Raw genomic sequence first — 12,386 nt, forward strand, 5'->3', positions numbered from 1 at the left:
TGAAAGAAAATAAATCAAACCCATTGGACGCTCAGTGATGCTCTGTTAAGTTCTGTTTGAAGAAGCATCATTCCAAACTTGCGTTGCTTGGCAACTGTTGCCGAGCAAAACCACCTTCTCCGTTTCAGAGCATCAGCATCACTACACCCCTGTGACGGAGGAAGCCCAAACTGGAAATAGACACTGGTTTTCAGATCACACTAGAACTGGGAAACCCAGAGACTAGAAAAGGTATGTATCCTAATAGTGAAATATGGTAGTTGGACACAACAGGTAGATAATTCTAACCTAAATGTGGGAGTTGGATATAACTTTGTGAGCGTGGTACTGAAAGTTCGTGCTGTGTAGAGGTTTTGTTTGGTTCCTTCTTGAATTTGTCAGCTTTGTTTCCATTGTGCATTAAAGGAACGCACTAAAATTTTATTTCCAAGGGTCCGTATAGGAATAGTCAAATTCAGATCTAGATTTCCTTTATACGGAAATAAGACCAACTAAAGCAAATGAGGCTTACTTCTGATCAAATATATCTGCCTAGGATTGTATGATGTTTTAATTCCACTGATAATTTATCAGTCCCAACTTGATGTTAGGGATTTAAATAAGAAGTCTTACATATCCAAAAGTACCAGATCCCACCTGTTCTTAGAAGTTAAATAAGGTCAATCTGGGTTAGTGTTAGTAGTGAGGCCCTATCTACACTACCATACGATACAAATCGAAACAGCATAATATGGTCAGCGTAGGCCCCTTCTACACTGCCATACAGAATCCAGATTGTCTGCTTTGGACTGGATTATATGGCAGTGTAGACTCATATAATCCAGTTCAAAGCAGATAGTGTGGATTATCTGCTTTGATAATCTGGATTATATAGCAGTGTAGAAGGGGCCATAGACTCATATAATGGAGGTCAATGCAGTTAAATCGCATTATATATGAGTCTACGCTGACCATATAATATGGTTTCAAATTGCATTATATGGCAATATAGATGGGACCTAAGTTTAGCAGCAACAAGGGTGTGAGATAAGCATTTAAGGGGCAAAGGTACACTTTAATTAGAGAACTAAAGTAACCTTGATTAAGACTACAAATTGGTGTTAAAAACATTTTCACCAAGGGCCACATCAGCCTTATACTTGCCTTCAAAGGGCTGTTTGTAATTGCAAGACTGTATAAATGTAATTATGTTGTCCTGGCATTGAAAACCTTAAGGGCCACATATAATGATGTGGAGGGCCCGATTCAGGCCACATGTCTTGCATTTTATTCATGTGGTCTACATACTAAGGAGATCAGAGAGAAAACCAGGAATGCAGCAGAAAATATAAGGAGAGATGGGGAAAGACATGAGAATATTGATCTACATCACAGCAGGATAGGATTGTTACCATAAGAGGGAAAAAGTTTCAGCTTCCCCAAATTAGTTGGACTATTTTTCCCACCGCCACTGTGAGGCGCCATTATTGTGTAAAACATTTTTGCATTTAAACAGTTAGTACATAGAGGGAGACTGCCAAAGTGTATTCGGTGTTGTAGGCCACTGCTTCTTAAACTGTGGGTCCTCGCCCCAAATTGGTTTCCCTTTAGCTTAATGTTGGGATTGTCAAAAATTTGGCAATAATAAAACGTTTCTGAATGCCATCTAGTGGCCAATTGTGATATTACATGAACCTGTTGATAACAATCATTGTTTACAATGGAGTCTGCAGAAAATGCTTCGGCTATAGGTAAAGGTTTCCCCTGACGTTAAGTCTAGTCATGTCTGACTCTGGGGGTTGGTGCTCATCTCCATTTCTAAGCCGAAGAGCCGGCATTGTCCGTAGACACCTCCAAGGTCATGTGGCCACTGGCATGACTGCATGGAGCGCCGTTACCTTCCAGCCGGAGCGGTACCTATTGATCTACTCACATTGGCATGTTTTCGAACTGCTAGGTTGGTAGGAGCTGGAGCTAACAGCGGATGCTCACTCCGCTCCCGGGATTTGAACCTGCGACCTTTCGGTCTGCAAGTTCAGCAGCTCAGTGCTTTAACACACTTCGCCACTTTTATGAAAAGGGAAAATCAATCTGTTTAGCAAGTCTTGCAAATGCTTATTTATTATCAGTAAATGTTTAACTTCATACCTATTTTACATACTCATATCCCTGGGGGTCGTGTAAAAATTTCTGGGATGGAAAGGGATTGCAAGTGGGAAAAGTTTTAAAAGTCTTGTTGCAGGCTATATTTCAGAAGAAAAAAAATGACAAAATAACCTTAGAATATTCCTTGTCTTTTAAAAAACTGACATTAATGGGATTGCTGTAAATTTACTAACTGAAATATACTTGTATGTGTGTCATGTCACCTATTTGACATGACACACATACAGGTATATTTCACTTAACAGATTAAATATCCTCCTGGGCTTTGCTTCTTTATTTTATTTATACTTTATTTAAAGTATTTATATTCCACCCTTCTCACCCCAAAGGGGACTCAGGGCAAAACACAGAACACATATACGGCAAACCTTCAATGCTGTTATACAAAGACCAGACAGACAACAGGACAGATAGGGCCCGATTCAGGCCACAGAACACATATACGGCAAACCTTCAATGCTGTTATACACAGACCAGACAGACAACAGGACAGATAGGGCCCGATTCAGGCCACATGTCTTGCATTTTATTCATGTGGTCTGTGTATAAATGCCAAAATATAGGCATTTCTCATCTTCGGCATCCTGGAGGTTGTGCTCGATTCTGGTCACCAGGGGGTGCTGTCGCTCCATCCTCCATGCCGAAGAGCCCTGTTCACAGACATCCTCCTTTTTATCACCAGCATTTTTCTGATATTTTCTTTATGGTGCCATTAAAATATCTCCCCGCTTAAGCAATACCTATTTATTTACTTACAGCTGTTTTTGATCTGCTAGGTGGGCAGTGAGCTAGGTTAAAGGTCAGGTCCTCACCTCCAACCCAGGCTTCGAACTGCCAACCTTTCGACTGACAAGTTGGATTGCAGCTGGTGGTTAACTTGTGCTAAAGCCCAGCCCTTTAACAGCAGTGTTGGTAATATGGATGGGATCCTATTCCATAAAAAAACTGAAAAGTTAAACTTCTATCAGCAAACAAGTAATGTTATGCACATCTGAAATGAAGCAACCGGATCATGCAAGCCTTCAGTAAGGAAACAAAACTATTCTGAGTCTTCTAGGGACCACCTGATAGCTTCTTCCAAAATACATACTGCAATTATTTTTGTTCTTTCAATTGCCTTCATTTTTCTTATGATTTCCATTTTGGAAGTGAAAGAAACTAATGTAATGTAATAGCAAACTTTCACAACCAGGAAACCATCACTGTGAGATAGGATTAAATTACTTGTACCTTGGCCCACTGATATAAAACCATATCATTAATAATGATGTAGGTCCCATAGATTTCACTGGGATGTCAGTAATTACCCATTTCAATAGGAACAAAATCCAACAATAATTCTGGTTGCAGTCCTTGAATCTACCCAAATATTTAATTTTCCTACAGGATACTGCCAGGGTGCAAACCATCATACAAATATTAATGAAGAAATGGCTTTTTAAAAATACACTAAAATAAAGAGTTGGTCGCTATACATTATATAGCCACAGTGAAATGCCTTGACATTGTCTCTGGACCAAAGCTATGTATTTGCACAAGTCATTTTTTATGTATTGCTTCACAGAGGAGTGAAGATTGTGTATGCACTACAATATAAGCATAAAATTGCACCAAATCTTATTGGTAAATTCTCCCCTGCTGAAAGTGGTGGACCAGTTCCTAGGAAAGTAAGAAATATTTGTAACCAGTGGGTGCAAATATGGTGCCAGAAATTTGGGGGAAAGCCCTATCAACCCTTCACATAGTTTAAAGAGCATTACCCTACAGCATACTATAGCATCGTGTTTCTTCCAAATTCATTTTTGCTTAGGTTCTTGACAAATATACTGGGTGTACACTGATAGGAATGTGTGTGTCACTCCCTGGCTCCATCTACACTGCAATATAATGAGTTTGGCAATGTTTTGGAGTCCAGAAAAGGGTCACCTCTCTACCAGAGCGCAATGCACAGGGAGAGGGAATATGCAGGGAATATGCCACTAAATTGCCATATAATGCTGTTTGAAAATGCATTATATGGAAGTATATAAGGGGTGTCTCTCTCTCCATCTATCTGTCTGTATCTGGAGTGAGTAAAGTGTGCTTTACAGACCAGTTATGACGTATAAAACAGATACAGTAGAGTCTCGCTTATCCAACATTCGCTTATCCATCGTTCTGGACTGAACTTTTTACAAATTTAATTTCCGACAATGTTGTTACTGTAAGTTCATTTTATGCAATTCTATCTTTATTTGAAGTCAATTTGTTAGTAGCCAATGTTTTTTGTAGTCAATGTTTTCAATATATTGTGATGTTTTGGTGCTAAATACAGTAATTACTACATAACGTTATCGTGTATTGAACGGCTTTTTTTGTCGATTTGTTGTATTTTGGTGCTTAATTTGTAAAATCATAATGTAATTTGATGTTTAATAGGCTTTGCCTTAATCCCTCCTTTTTATCCAACATTTTAGTTTATCCAGCGTTCTGCCAGACCGTTTATGTTGGATAAGTGAGACTCTACTGTAAATAGACAAAACATTTTATTTGTTAATTTACAAATTCTCCTTGTAACCTCTAGAGGGCACAGCAGAAATGTTGTCATGTCCTCTCACCTCCTTCAAAACCAAGCATTGTTAAAAACCCTTGTCCTCCTGTGCCTTCCCCTATCTGATGTATAAACGCTCTAAGGAGGACTTCATAGGATTTTCTGAGGCTACGAGTATATGACTTGCCCATGGTCACCAGTGAGTTTCCAGGTCTGAGCAGGAATTTGAATCCTGGTCTCAAGACTCGTGGTCCAAATCTCAAATGAACATGCTATGCAAAACATTCCCCTTTCTGTTTCTGTCTCATACACATATACACTGCATTAAAATATGATAGGACAGGTGACCCCTGTCTTGAAACAATACATGTGAAAGGGAACTAGGAGTCTTAGGCTAGATCTACACTGCCCTATATCTCAGGATTCGAACCCAGATGATCTGCTTTGAACTGGATTATATGAGTCTCCATTTCCATATAATCTTGGATAGGCAGATAATCAGGGATCCAAAATTGGAATATAGGGTAGTGTAGAAGGGGGCTTAGTAGACCACAAACTGAATACGAGTCAACTGTGATGCGGCAGTTAAAAATGCCAATGCAATTCTAGGCTGAATCAACAGATCGAGGAAAGTCATAAGCCCCTTCTACACTGCCATATAAAATCCAGATTATTTGCTTTGAACCCTTGTGCCGGCTGAACTGCTCTATAGCCCAGAATATCAAGGCAGAAAATCCTGAAAGGGAAATTCTTCCATATGTGGTAGATCTGTGTGACGATACATGCATTTTGGGACAAGGTAACTAAGGAGATAAATAAAATGCTACATAATAAGATTTTTAAAGGCCCAGGATTGTGCCTATTAGGTTTACATAGAGAAAACAATAATCAAAAGTATCAAGAAATATACAGTAGAGTCTCACTTATCCAAGCTAAACGGGCCGGCAGAAGCTTGGATAAGCGAATATCTTGGATAATAAGGAGGGATTAAGGAAAAGCCTATTAAACATCAAATTAGGTTATGATTTTACAAATTAAGCACCAAAATATCATGTTATACAACAAATTTGACAGAAAAAGTAGCTCAATACGCAGTAATGTTATGTTGTAATTACTGTATTTACGAATTTAGCACCAAAGTATCATGATATATTGAAAACATTGACTACAAAAATGTGTTGGATACTCCAGAAGCTTGGATAAGCGAGGCTTGGATATGTGAGACTCTACTGTACCAATATAGCTTTGCCGCAGCAAGATTGACCATAGCCAAAGACTGGAAAGGGGGAAAAAGTTTAACTAAAAAGGATTGGAGGGAAAGAATGCAGGAATGTATGCTAATGGCTAAACTAACCAATAATAGGAGGAACCAAAGTAATGAGGACTTTTTAGAAAAATTGAATTTGGCCATGGCATATCTGAACAGAGAGTCAGTAACACAGAGGAGCTCCATTAGGAATTTAGGATTACTATGAACAAGGATACATACATTGGCTTAAAGGCTTCATAGTGCTTCAGCGTCAGAAGTCATGGTGAAGGGTGCACGGGTGTGGGGAAGAGGTTTTATTTTGTGTAAAATAGGGGTTTGGGGTTCGTGTATGGCAAGGGTCCCCAAACTAAGGCCCGGGGGCCGGATGCGGCCCTCCAAGGTCATTTACCTGGCCCCCGCCCTCCGTTTTATAATATAATATTTTATATCAGTTTTAATAATATATTATATATACATATAATATTGATAAAATATTATGTTATACAATATAATACTAATAATAATACCATATAATAATATTAAATTATATTGTATATATTACATATAATATTACAGTACAGTGGTATAGTTCAATATATAGTAATATATAATGCTAATATTGTGCTATACTAATAATATAATATATTGTTTGTACATACAGCTGCTCTGAGTCCCCTTTGGGGTGACAAGGGTGGGATATAAATGTAGTAAATAAATAAATAAATAATTTTAGACTCAGGCTCGCCCAAAGTCTGAAATGACTTGAAGGCACACAACAACAACAACAACAACAACAACAACAACAACCCTAATTAACTTGACTATCTCATTGGCCAGAAGCAGGTCCACACTTTCCATTGAAATCCTGATAGATTTATGTTGGTTAAAATTGTTCTTATATTCAAATATTGTATTGTTCTTTCATTGTTGTTGTTGTTTTGCACTACAAATAAGACATGTGCAGTGTGCATAGGAATTTGTTAGTTTTATTTTTCAAATGATAATTCGGCCCCTCAACAGTCTGAAGGATTGTGGACCCGCCCTCGGATTAAAAAGTTTGAGGACCCCTGGTGTATGGTCTGTCATGTGTAATATGTTGTGTGTTGTTGTTTGAATATTATGATGAACTCTTATATTTTTAAAAAAAATTAGTGAATAGAAAGCTTAGACTGAAAATAGTGGATAACATAGAAATAGCAAGACTATAGGCTTTAAGTTAAGTTACTGTTAATAATATGCACTCAATGTCAGAATTAACTGATTGACTAACGTAGATATGCATGCATGCATCAAAATTATTGTTACCTGACTATATCTATGATTTGTTGTTCTGTTATGTACCATAACTACAATAAAATGTTTATCCCCCACCCACAAAAAAAAGACAGAAAATCCCATAAAATGGAGAAGGCTAAAGACTTGGGAAAACTACAACTCCTGTGAATCTATATCCTAAAACCATGGCAGTTAAAGCGGTTTCAAACTGTATTAGAAACCCACAATGTAGATGCAAGTCAAGCATATGCAGAGAGCTAGAGTTAACCTTGGGCCCCTCCACACAGCTAAATAAAATCTGACATTATTTGCTTTGAACTGGAATATATAGCAGTGTGGACTCAGATAATCCAGTTCAAAGCAGATATTATGGGATTTCCTGCCTTGATATTCTGGGGGCCCTTTCACACATCCCTATATCCAAGAATATCAAGGTAGAAGATCCCACAATATCTGCTTTGAACTGGGTTATCTGAGTCCACACTGCCATATATTTATTTATTTATTTATTTATTTATTTATTATTTACTACATTTATATCCCGCTCTTCTCACCCCGGAGGGGACTCAGAGCGGCTTACAAATCAAATGTACCTACAATATATTATATTAGTATAGCACAATATAAGCATTAAATTACTATATTATACTATATCATTATATGGTAATATTATTAGTAATATTACATTTAATATATAATGTACTAGCTGTGCCCGGCCACGCGTTGCTGTGGCAAAGTGGTGGTGGTATTGGTTAAAAATTGTGTAATTTTTATTTGACGTTATTTGTATTTTTTAATAAATTTTATTGTAAGTTATCTTTTTATTATATTTTTATTATTTTCTTGTATTATTTTTAGTTATTTTCTGTTATAGTATTTTATTGTATTAATTTTTAGTGTTTTTTATTATTTTTATTGGGTTGCTAGGAGACCAAGTTGGAGGAGCTTAGCCTTCTAACTGGCAGCAATTGGATAAAAGCAATTATTCCTCTCTCTCTAATTAGGACTTTATTTTTCTTTTATTTTTGTTGTATCAACCTAGAGCCGTGGATGATGGGTTGTGCTGTCAAATTTAGAGGTTGGGGGGCCTGTAGTTTTGTTGTTTTGTGGGTCGCCGTGATGCCATCACTCTTTTATATATATAGATAATAATAAATATTATTATATTATGTTATTATTAGTATAATATTGTATTACATTATAATATTATCATCAATATTATTATATATCCCAGTTCAAAGCAGATATTGTGGGATTTCCTGCCTTGATCTTCTGGGATATAGGGTTGTGTGGAAGGGCCCTGGGTTATCTGAGTCCACACTGCCATATATTCCAGTTCAAAGCAGATTTTGTGGGATTTTCTGCCTTGATAACCTGGGATATAGGGTTGTGTAGACGGGCCCTGGGTTATCTGAGTCCACACTGCCATATAGCCCAGTTCAAAGCAGATATTGTGGGATTTTCTGCCTCCAGGTGTTTTTGGACTCCAATTCCCAGAAGCCTCAGCTGCTTGGGACAATGGTGAGGGATTCTGGGAGATGAAGGCAAAAAAAGAAAACACCCTGGAAGGCGAGAGTTTGGGCAACACTGATGCGCCCATGTAATGAGGAGGACCAGAAGAGAGAGCTCTTCCTCGCATACAACCTTGAATGACAGGAGGGGGAAAAAGGTTGGCGGCGATTGGCCGGCTTCGTCCCCTTCGCGCTGCTATTAGGCGTCGGCTTCCTCCTCCTCCTCCTCGGCCTTCCCCGCCAGGCCCCGCCTCCTTGCCGGAGCCTAGCAAGCTCGGTTGCGCGCCGATTGCAAAAGGTGGCCCCCTCCCCTTTCCCTTTCCCTATCGCTGCTGCTGCTGCTGCCGCCGATGCCGGAGCTGGAGGGAAGGCGGCGGAGGCGCTAGGCCGGACTGCCTGCCTCCCTTCTTGCCCGGGCCCGGCGGGGAGGGGGCATGGCTGCGTCGCCGGGGGCCCAGCAAGCCGCCTGGGGGCCGGGCATGGGGGCCCTTCGCCTGCCGGAGAGAGTGGGGGGTAAGTCCCCAGAGGAGGAGGAGGAGCGGGAATCCGGGCTCTGCGTTGAGGGGAAACAAAAGGGATGGAGGAGGAAGAGGAGGAGGAGGAGGAGGAGGGGAATACAGAGGGGAAGGAGCCTTGCTTCTGTTTAGCTGGAAGGCACCTCACTTCACCCTGCTCCTTCTACACCAGGCATGGGCAAACTCCGGCCCTCCAGGTGTTTTGGACTCCAACTCCCACAATTCCTAACAGCCGGTAGGCTGTTAGGAATTGTGGGAGTTGGAGTCCAAAACACCTGGAGGGCCAGAGTTTGCCTATACCTGTTCTACACTGTAGAATTAATGCAGTTTGGTCCCACTTCAGCTGCCACACCTTCAAGGCTGAGCCATGCTGGGAGAGACCTCAGTTAACCCTGGCCCTTCTGTAGAATCAGTGCAGTTTGGTCCCACTTTAAACTGCCATGGCTCCATGCTCATGGGATCTGTAGTTTTATTTACCAGGTCTTTCTAGCTTCATTCTTCCCAAGAGTGCCTCGCCAAACTACAGCTCCTATCTTAATGTTCAAGGGATGTGTCTACATTGTAGAATTAATTCAGTTCGGTCCCACCTCAGACTTCAGTTTTATTTTGTACCAGGTCTTGGGCTTTCTTTGCCCAAGAGTGTCGGTGCCAGTCCAAACTACAGCTCCCACCTCCATGCTCAAGGGATACGCCCGCACTGTAAAATCAACACAGCTCAGCCACACTTAAAAATGAAACACAATGATGGGAGTTGTATTTTGTACCAGGTCTTGGGCTTTCTCTGCCCAAGAGCATCGGTGCCAGTCCAAACTACAGCTCCCATATTCATGTTCAAGGAATGCACCCGCACTGTAGAATTAATGCAGCTCGGTCCCACTTCAAACTGAAATACAGTGGTGGGAGTTGTAGTCAGTGCCACTCCAAACTACAGCTCCCATCTCCATGGTCAAGGGGTGCATCCACACATCGGGATTAATGCGCTTTGGTCCCACTTTTACTGCGACAGCGCAATTCTGGGAGGGAACTCAGGCCCTTTTCACACAGCTGTATAAAATCCACATTGAACTGGATTATATGGCAGTGTGGACTCAGATAGTCCAATTCAAAGCAGCTATTGTGGATTATCAGCATTGACATTCTGAGTTATATGGCTGTGTGGAAGGGCCCTCTGTTAATTCTGTCTTAATGTGTGCATATTTGTAGATTTTAAACTGTATTGAAACGTTTTTAACGTACGCCGCATTGAGTCTCCTTGTGGAGAGAAAAAACAGGGTATAAATAAACAGAACAATAATAAAACAACAGCAACACTGGTCATTCTATAGAATTGATGCAGTTTGGCCCCACTTGGAACTGCCACAGCTTTGTGCAGTAGGATGATGGGAGTTGTAGTCTTACTTTCTCGCCTTCTCTTGCCTCACCAAACTTTATAACTCCCACAATTCCATAACATTGAGTCCATAGCAGTTCAGGTAAGGCCAGATATTCCTGCCTCCTCACCAAACTACAAATTCCAGGATTCTGATGCATTGCTCTGTGACAACTAAAAGCAGCATCAAACAACATTAATTTCACAATGTAAATGCACCCAGGGGCACTGTATGGGGGAAAGCAGTTAGGGTCCAGGCATGTCCCATTTAATAGGCATTTCTCTCTTTCAGATACTCTGAACTGGAATGGGGACATTCATAGGGTGCATCTACACTGTAGAACAGAGCATTCCAAACATTTCATGTTGGTGGCACAGACATGCATCGTTTTGCAACACAGTAATTCAGTTATACTAGCAAACCAAAGGGTAAACCAGCCCCTTATAAGAAATACAGACACATATAAACATTGTAATTATGGAATGTACAGAACACAGCATCTCTCATGAAAAATTTCATTAGTATTTTTGAAAATATGTATGATTTACTGCTTATTTCACATAGACTCAAGAGGTTTCTCATGATGTTTGCGTGACACACCTACACGCCGCAGCCAACACATGAACATGTCACGACACACCGTTTGGAAAGCTCTTCTGTTGGATTAATGTAGTTTGACATGTAGTTTGGGATTGTGGCATGCATAGTTTGGTATGGCACCAGCATTCTTTGGCATAGAAGGGTAAAGACCTTGTAACACTGCAACCATCAGGATTCCATGGTAATGGAGCCGTGGCAGTTAAACTGGATTCATTGTACAATGTCGATGCACCCTTGAATAAGTTCCTTGGATAGAACTTTCACTGTCAGGTTAAGGAAACTTGGGGTCAATCCCATTACGTCCTGAAGCTTCATGGGTGGGGTTAATGGCATCACCATCCTCCCCAATAAATGGTTGCAAGAAAAATAACTTATAACTGATTGTGGTTTTGATCAAACTTCATTGGTTCGAATATCAGTTGCAGTGGGAGACAGGATTGTTTCCCTGCTTATAGCCTTCGTGGCAGAGCTTGGGAAGGTTCCTTACTTGTTTCACAGCTCCCAACTCTGCTTCCAGGGTATCTGCTTGGAAAGTCGGTATTGGTGTAGTGCTGTGTTTCTCCACCTTTTGTCCTCCAGGTGTTTGGGACTGCAACTCCCAGAAGCCCCAGCTAGCTTGGCCAATTTGGAAGCTGAAATCCAAAACACCTGGTGGAGAACCAAAGCTTGAGAACCCCTGATGTAGTGGATGAAGTGTTAGAGGACTGTCTCTTGGGAGGATTTAGGCTCAAGTCTCCCTGAAGCTATGGAAGGTATTGCCCTTTTGAGCTTGAACAACCTCACAAGGTAGTTGTTGTGACAATAAAATGGGAGGTTCAGAAGGAGGAGGAACCATACCTTCCACTTCGAACCCTTTAGAGGAAAGGTAAATGTGAAGCTTAAAAAGAATTAATCATAGGCTTCTGTTGCAAAACAGATGCTGGGCTTGAAGAACTTACATCTAAATAAACAAGCAGGGAAGGACAATAGAGATGGGTTGCTGTGAGTTTTCTGGGCTGTATGGCCATGTTCCAGAAGCATTCTCTCTTGATGTTTCGCGCACATCTATGGCAGGCATCCTCAGAGATTGCGAGGTCTGTGTGAAACTAGGCAAGTGGGGTTTATATATTTGTGGAATGTCCAGGGTGGGAGAAAGAACTCTTGTCTGCCTGAGGCAAGTGTGAATGTTGCAATTGGCCAGCTTGATTAGCA

At 40.6% G+C, this 12,386-nt stretch overlaps 1 protein-coding gene across 3 annotated transcripts in view; it reads left to right on the forward strand.

Annotated features, from left to right (window-relative positions):
* Positions 1-212: 212 nt before the first annotated feature.
* atxn7l3 (ataxin 7 like 3) overlaps positions 213-12,386 on the forward strand; it is a 45,304-nt gene continuing 33,130 nt past the window's right edge. Inside the window, exon 1 of one of the 3 annotated variants that reach the window (XM_062983777.1) lies at positions 213-231. The gene's annotated coding sequence lies outside the window, so the exon portion shown is untranslated. Of the gene's footprint in view, positions 232-8,951; positions 9,224-11,774; positions 11,948-12,386 lie in introns of those variants that run through there. The other 2 variants (XM_062983775.1, XM_062983776.1) reach the window with 2 other exon arrangements.

The sequence above is a fragment of the Anolis carolinensis genome, chromosome 6 (genome assembly GCF_035594765.1).
Source record: "Anolis carolinensis isolate JA03-04 chromosome 6, rAnoCar3.1.pri, whole genome shotgun sequence".
In the NCBI taxonomy this organism is placed as follows: domain Eukaryota; kingdom Metazoa; phylum Chordata; class Lepidosauria; order Squamata; family Dactyloidae; genus Anolis; species Anolis carolinensis.